This window comes from Macaca fascicularis, chromosome X, assembly GCF_037993035.2.
Source record: "Macaca fascicularis isolate 582-1 chromosome X, T2T-MFA8v1.1".
In the NCBI taxonomy this organism is placed as follows: Eukaryota; Metazoa; Chordata; class Mammalia; order Primates; family Cercopithecidae; genus Macaca; species Macaca fascicularis.
This window is the reverse complement of record NC_088395.1, coordinates 54,584,551-54,592,972: the sequence shown is the minus strand read 5'-3', so window position 1 is coordinate 54,592,972 and position 8,422 is coordinate 54,584,551. Positions and strand designations below refer to the sequence as shown.

Genomic DNA, 8,422 nt, shown 5'->3' with positions numbered 1-8,422 from the left:
TCATAAGAAATATTTCTAAGATCAGCACAGTTATCCAATACAGCACCAAGATTGAGACTGGAGCTGTAATGGGGCCTGAGTTAAGGCCAATAACAGATTAAGTAAAGATAGGGGGCCGAAGAGGGGCCAAGTTTGGACCTCTTGTAGTGAAATTCGGATCTAGGCTAGATTTGGAGGCAGCAGCAGACCTCGGATTGGAGAAGTGGTCAGGATTTGGTTGGACAAAGGGTCAGGACTTCATTTGTATACAGGACAGAGATTAGAAATGGCTTTTATTTAGAAGAGTTCAAACATGAGTTGAATTTGGGTCTAGGTTAAGTATAAAAAAATTAGAATTAGGCCGGGCGCGGTGGCTCAAGCCTGTAATCCCAGCACTTTGGGAGGCCGAGACGGGCAGATCACGAGTTCAGGAGATCGAGACCATCCTGGCTAACACGGTGAAACCCCGTCTCTACTAAAATACAAAAAAAATTAGCCGGGCGAGGTGGCGGGCGCCTGTACTCCCAGCTACTCGGGAGGCTGAGGCAGGAGAATGGCGTGAACCCGGGAGGCGGGGCTTGCAGTGAGCTGAGATCCGGCCACTGCACTCCAGCCTGGGCAACAGAGCTAGACTCCGTCTCAAAAAAAAAAAAAAAAAAAATTAGAATTAGGCTTCAATAAGGGATTTTGACTGTGTCTTTATTTATGCAAATGAGAATTCATGGTTTCCTGTTTTATTCAATGGGTCATACCTGCTAGAATCCCTTTCACAGGACCTGGTTTTGGTAGCGGGTAGGAATGAGCAGGAAGCAGCCCTCATCCCTTACTGTGCAGCGTCATATTTCTCAGGACTCGGCTCCTCTGTCCCCTCTCAGAAACATACAACCAGATAAGCTATGTTTCCTGAGATCCTGCCACACACACACCAACCAGGCAGTTAATAAGTCCAGGCCAAATCAGTTAAGATAATTTCTAATATATATTGGGTTAGCACGCTGGACACTGTGCTAAGCATTTTACATGCACTCATCCATTTAATTCTCAAGGTAACCTATTTAGGTTGGAGCTATTATTAATTCTCATTTACAAATGAGGGAAGTGAGGAACAGAAAGGTTAAGGCATTATCGCAGAGTCACATAGCTGGTAGCAGAAACTGGATTTGAATCCAGAAGTCAAATTTCAGAGTTCTGCTGTTCATACTATATAGCTTTAAATTCTCACCTGTTTTTCTGTTTTGTTTTGTTTTGTTTTGTCTTTTTTAATGTTGGAGTCAATGTTAAACTACCTTCATAATCCCAGGGGGGACTCCTAAAAACGCCAAGCTCACTCCCACCTCAGGTCCTTTGAACTTGCTGGTTCCTATGCCTGGAGTGCTCTTTCCCCAGACCTTTGCATAACTGAATCTTTATCCTTTAGGTCTCCACTCAAACATTACCTTTCAAAGAGACCTTTGCTGACAAGCCTAATTGAAATAGAACACCTACCAATCACATAGCTAGGTCCTGGAGTCACTCTCTTATGCACTTCCTCTGGTTTATTCTTAATCATTGCACTTATTCCCAACTGACTTGATATAATGATTTTTAAAATATTTTTTCTTACCTGCAGTACAGTATAATGATTTATTTAGTGTTCATTTCCTCCCACTAAAAAGTAAAACCCAGGTCAGGCGCGGTGGCTCATGCCTGTAGTCCCAGCACTTCGGGAGGCTGAGGCAGGCAGATCACGAGGTCAGGAGATCGAGACCATCCTGGCTAACACGGTGAAACCCTGTCTCTACTAAAAATACATGGAGGAGGTGCTTTAGAGTTTGTGAGTCTGTCCACCACAAGGCTCATCTTGTATTTTTCCCAGCACTAGCCTTAGAATGAGCCATTTCTCCAATGATCCTTGGTTCCTTTTAGTGGAGAATGTTATTGAGAAGTCAAGATCTGGGCACTAGAGATGTTCATTACTACTAGGGTGTTGCTGCTCCCAGACTCCTTCCAGATAGAGCTAGAAAATAGAAAGATGATATGTAGGTAGGTAGGTAGGTAGGTAGATAAATCATTTATAGATATAGATATGCATGTATTCTGTATACACACATATCTTCATATTTATATTTAGTTTATATCTATATTTCTATATATAGAAAACCATGAATTCAGTTTCCAAGTCCTATATTATATACCAGGATTAATTCTAGTTTTGACCCTTTCCATATTTTTAACTCCCTTCTCTGATAATGAGAAACCTGGATTTTATTATCCTCAAAACATTTTTCTGTTTATTCTACCCCTTTGTATATAATCAATCTCCTGAGCCAAGTGGGCTGCCACCCTGCTTTGCTTCCTCCCTCAGTCAGGACCCAATGCTCCAGGGCCACCACTCACTGTTATTTTCTTTGCTTGGGTCACAAAGCCTGCCAAGCTGCCAGCCCACTCTGCAGCTTTCACTCAGGCCCTAATCCCCAATGCACCACTGTCAATCCCTTAATATTTCTTGAAAAAGTAAATAAATAAGTGAATGAATGAATGAATAAAGCGTATTCTCTTTGCTACCTCAGGCATATAGCTGCCAACTCCATTCAATTCTAGCTCTGCCAATAAAAACTCCTTGTCTCTATATTTGCAGCCTAGTTTAGGTCCTATCATTCCCAACCTAGGTTACTGTCCACCTGCCACCTTTCCCCCTCTTATCCATCCTATCTACCAAATCAAGTCTGAATTTTATTCATATCTCACTCCTCTACTCCAGAATATTCAGTGGTTCACTAAGGCTCACTGGAGAAAGGTGGAGCCCCCAGTCGTTGTGTTAAACCTTTCTAGATATGGCGCTCTTGGCATCCTCTTCTACCTTTCCTACGCTCAGGTTAGAATGGTTAACATATCAAAAATAGAAGCTATCAGAAGAAAACTCCCACAGTCTCCCACCGTATTTGCCCACCTACTCACACACGTGCCAATCCTATTACTGTGGATTACAGGTTGCTGCTCCTAAGGCCAACCTTTCTACTTGAACACCTGATCCCACCCCCTTTTACTTAATCAACACATTGTTCCAGCAATTCTCCCATCTCTCCTTAATTACATTCAGTAATATATATACAGAATAAAACTTCACAAGCAATGAGGTATGTCCTGGGAATGTAGAACTGGTTCAATAAAAAACATAATGCACCATACAAAACAGATTACATCAAAAAAACCAAATTATCATATCAATTGATGCAGAAAATCAACTAAAAAAGTTCAACACCCATTCATGACTTAAAAAAAAAAAAAAAACACACTCAAGGCTGGGCGTGGTGGCGCATGCCTTTAATCCCAGCACTTTGGGAGGCCAAGGAGGGCGGATCACTTGAGGTCAGGAGTTCGAGACCAGCCTGGCCAAAGTAGAGATGAAACCCCGTCTATACTAAAAAGTACAAAAATTAGCCGGGCATGGTGGCTGGTGCCTTTGATCCCAGCTACTTGGGAGGCTAAGGCAGGAGAATCGCTTGAACCGGGGAGGCAGAGGTTGCAGTGAGCTGAGATCGTGCCACTGCACTCCAGCCTGGGTGACAGAGCGAGGCTCCATCTTAAAAAAAAAAAAAAAAAAAAAAAAAGCACTCAGCAAATAGGAATAGAAGGGGATTTCTTCAACTTGATAAAGAGTATCTATGAGCCGGGTGCACTGGCTCATGCCTGGAATCCCAGCACTTTGGGAGGCCGAGGCAGCAGGTCACTTAAGGTCAACAGTTCAAGACCAGCCTGGCCAACATGGTGAAACCTCAACTTTACAAAAAATACAAAAATGCTCACGCCTGTAATCCCAACACTTCGGGAGGCCCAGGCAGGTGGATCACCTGAGGTCAGGAGTTCGATACCAGCCTGACCAACATGGTGAAACCCCATCTCTACTAAAAATACAAAATTAGCCGGGCGTGGTGTTGCATGCCTGTAATCCCAGCTACTAGAGAGGCTGAGGCAGGAGAATCGCTTGAACCTGGGAAATGGAGGTTGCAGTGAGCTGAAGTCACGCCATTGCACTCCAGCCTGGACAACAAGAGCAAAACTCCGTCTCAGAAAACAAACAAACCAAGAAGACAAAACAAACAAACAAAAAATTACCTGGACATGGTGGCATGTGCCTATAATCCCAGCTCCTTGAGAGGCTGAGGCAAGAGAATCACTTGAACACAGGAGGTGGAAGTTGCAGTGAGCCAAGATAGCTTTACTTCACTCCAGCCTGGGCTACAGAGTGAGTGAGACTCCATTTCCAAAAAAAAAAAAAAGAAGACATGGAAGAAAATCTTTATGGCATGGGCATAAGCAAACAGTTATTAGACACAAAGGCACAATCTAAATAAGATGTAATTGATAAACTGGAATTCCTCAAATTGTAAAACCTTTGCTTTTAGAAACTCACTGCTGAAAGAAGGAAAAGATTAACTACCAAGTGAGAAATAATATTTGCAAATCACATATTCAACAAAAAACATGTAGCCAGAATCCACAAAAATCAATAATAAGAAAACAAATAATCCAGTTTAAATATGGGCAAAAGACCCAAGCAGATACTTGACCACAAAGGCTACAGGGTGGCAAATAAGTACATGAAAAGATATTCACCATAATTAGCCATTATGGAAATAAAAGCTAAAAGTACAATAACTACTGACATATACTATGACAATACCTAAAAGTTTAAAATATAACAATGTCGAGTGCTGGTGAGGATGCAGGAGAACCAGAATTCTCAAACCTTGCTGGCAGATATGCAAAATGGCAGAACTGCTCTGGGACATAGTTTGGCAGTTTCTTATAAACTTAAACATACAATAAACATATGACCCAGAAATCCCATACCAAGTATTTACCCTAGAGAAATTAAAACTATGTACATAAAAAGCCTGTACACAAATGTTTTTAAGAAGTCCATTCATAATCACCAAAAATGGAAACAACCCAATATCCTTTAATGACTGAATGTATAGACAACCTGTGGTATGTATATCCATATAATGGAATACTAATCCAGAAGAAAAAACCAATAATTGATACACAAACCAACTTCAATGAATCTCAAAGGCACTATACTGAATAAATGAAGTTATTCTCAAAAATCACTTACTCCTTTTATAATTCCATTTACATAGTAACAGAAAGCAGACCAGTGGTTGTCAGAATTTAGAAATGAGGAAAGGGCATGACTACAAAGAAAGAGCACACAGCAGTTTTGGGGTTAATCGTACTGTTCTGTAACCTGGTTGTGGTAACCAGGATTAACATATATCTGTTAACCAATCTACATATGCATTAAAGTTTATAGGACAATAAACAAAAAATTTATAATAAGCTAATTTTAAAAGTTAAAAGATAATTTTGAAAACAAATGACTTCTGCTAACAGGACAAGATGAATTAAATGCAATTTTCTCTATCCCACTAAAAACCCTAGATACTATATATAAAACAAAGATAAGAAGGCTCTGAAAGGTGGAGAGAAAAGAGCATACTGGCTAGAGATGTTGGAACCTGAGGAAATACAATGTGTTAAGTTCTCTGGGTTTTCTTATTTGTAAACCCTTATTGAAATATAAATCACATAGCATGTAATTCACCCATTTAAAGTAAACACATCAATGGCTTTTAGTATATTTACAGGATTGTGCAATCACCATCACAATCAATTTTAAAGCATTTTCATTAGCCCCAAAAGAAACTCCATACCGATTAGCAGTCATTTCTCATATGTCCCCAACTCACCCCCCAGTTCTAGACAGCTATGAATCTATTTTATGTCCCTATATATTTACCTCTTCTGGGCATTTCATATGAATGGAATCATATAATATTTAGTCCTCTGTGACTGCCTTCTTTCACTTAGCTTAATGTTTCAAGGTTTATCCATGTTGTAGCATGATCAATACATCATTTCCTATTATTGCTGAATAATATTCCATTGTATGGATATACCACATTTGGTTTGTCCATTCATCAGTTGACAGACTAAATTATTTCACTTTTTAGCTACAATGAATAATGCTGCTACGAACATTGGTGTACAAATTATTGTCTGGACATATGTTTTTATTTTTCTTGGGCTTATACCTAGTGGTGGTGTTGCTGGGACTTATGGTACCTCTTTTTGAAGAACTGCCAGACTATTTTCTAAAGTGGCTGTACCATTTTACATGTGAGTAGCAATAACAAGGAACTCCAGCGTCTCCCACTAGAGAAGTATAAGTGAAAGCATAAGTAGGTAGACAGAAGTTCCCTCCATGTCAACGAAGGCCAAGTGGAGAACCTAGACTTCTACTCACACCTGGCAGTAATGAAGCAGTGCATCCCCACTCACTTCACCCAGCAGAGCAGTGTCACAGGAACCCAGATAAAGCAGACTGGGGCTGGGCACAGTGGCTCACGCCTGTAATCCAAGCACTTTGGGAGGCCAAGGCGGGCAGATCACCTGAGGTCGGGAGTTCGAGACCAGCCTGACCAACATGGAGAAACCCTGTCTCTACTAAAAATACAAAACTAGCTGGGCATGGTGGCACATGTCTGTAATCCCAGCTACTAGAGAGGCTGAGGCAGGAGAATCGCTTGAACCCGGGATGTGGAGGTTGCGGTGAGCGGAGATCACACCATTGCACTCCAGCCTGGGCAACAAGGGCAAAACTCTGCCTCAAAAAAAAAAAAAAAAAAAAAAAAAAAGCAGATTGGAATAAAATCTAGAGTCTCATAATTCCCAAAATGTCCAGATTTTAATAAAAAAATTACTCATCAACAGAAATAATTCAAACTGAATGCAAAAGACAACCATTAGATGCTAACACCAAAATGACAGAGATTTTTTTAACTATCTGAGAAAGATTTTAAATTAGCCATCATAAAATTGCTTCAACAAGCAATTATGAATGTGCTTAAAACAAATGAAAAAATAGAAAGTCTCATCAAAGAAATATAAAGCCTCTACAAATAAACAGAAGATATGAAGAAGAAGAAAATGGAAATTTTAGAATAGAAAAATACATTAACCAAAATTTTAAAATTCAATGAATGGTCCCAACGGAAAAAATGGAGGCAACAGAGGAAAGAATCAGGGAACTCAAATATTGAACAGTGGAAATTATCCAAACAGAGAAACAGAAAGAAAATAGACTCAGAAAAATGAAGAGAGCCTCAGCAACCTGTAGAACTATAGCAAGAGACAATAATATATAACATTAATGTCATCAGACTCCTGAAAGGACAAGAGAATGAAGAGAGAGCTTTTAAAAAAAAGGACTCAGAAATAATGGATATATATTTCCCAAATTTGGAAACAAAGGCATTTACAAATTAAAGAATTCACAAGAACCCCAAACTTATCATAGTCAAACTGCTGAAACCAAAGGCAAAGTCTTGAAAGCAGCAAAAGAGAAACCAAACTTAGCTATAGTGGGAAAATGATTATAACACACAGATTTCTCATAGATAGACAGACAGATAGATAGATAGATAGATAGATAGATAGATAGATAGATAGATAGATAGATAGATAGATAGATAAAGATAATTTCCTGTATATGTAGACCCAAGATTCAGATTTATATCCTTTTCATTCTCCCTAAAGAAAATATTTTAACATTTCTTGAAGGGTATGTCTGCTGCTGATAAATTTCTATACTTCTCTGTCTCTGAGAAAGTATATCTTCTTCACTTTGGGAGGATAATTTCACTGGATATAAAATTTTAGGTTGGTGAGTTTTGAATCTCAGTACTTTAAATATTTCACTCCATACTCCTCTTGCCTGCATTATTTCTGACAAGAAGTCTGCTTTAATTTTTATTCTTGTTCCCTATAGAAACGATTTTTATTATCCTCTGGTTTCAGATTTCCTCCTTGTATTTAGTTTCCTTCAGTTTGAATATGACACATCCTTGGTTAAGTTTTGGTATTTATTCTGCTTGCTATTCTCCGAGAATTACGGATCTCTGGTTTGGTGCCTGTCATTAACTTTGGAAATTTCTCAGCCATCGTTATATCAAATATTTATTCTGCTCCATTCTCTTTCTTCTCCTCATATTCCAATTATGTTCATGCTACATCTTTTTGAAGTAGTCTACAGTAATTGAATGTTCTGAGTTTTTAAAATCCTTTTACATCTTGCAATTTACATTAGAATTACCTATTGACATCTCTTCAAACTCACTGAGTTCAATAACCCAGCCATAATAAATTTACTGATGAGCCTATCTATCTAAAATATTCTTCATTTCTGTTAGATTCTTAGCATTTCATTTTCATCCCTTGGAAGAATTTATATGTCTCTACTTATATTACCAATCTATTATTTCATGTTTTCTAATTTTTCCATTATAGCCCTCAATATATTAATCATAGATATTTTAAGGTCCTGTCTGAAATTCCAATATCTGTATCACATCTGAGCTTGGTTCTGATACTTGCTTGGTCCTTTGAGACTGCTTTTGCT

At 38.9% G+C, this 8,422-nt stretch overlaps 1 long non-coding RNA gene across 1 annotated transcript; it reads right to left on the bottom strand.

The window, feature by feature from the left end:
- Positions 1-657: 657 nt before the first annotated feature.
- Positions 658-4,684, bottom strand: LOC141409439 (uncharacterized). The gene is made up of 2 exons (XR_012430242.1): positions 4,075-4,684; positions 658-1,975 (listed from the first exon to the last, which is right to left on the bottom strand). It is a non-coding gene; the product is annotated as an uncharacterized lncRNA (long non-coding RNA).
- Between the last annotated feature and the right edge of the window lie 3,738 nt (positions 4,685-8,422).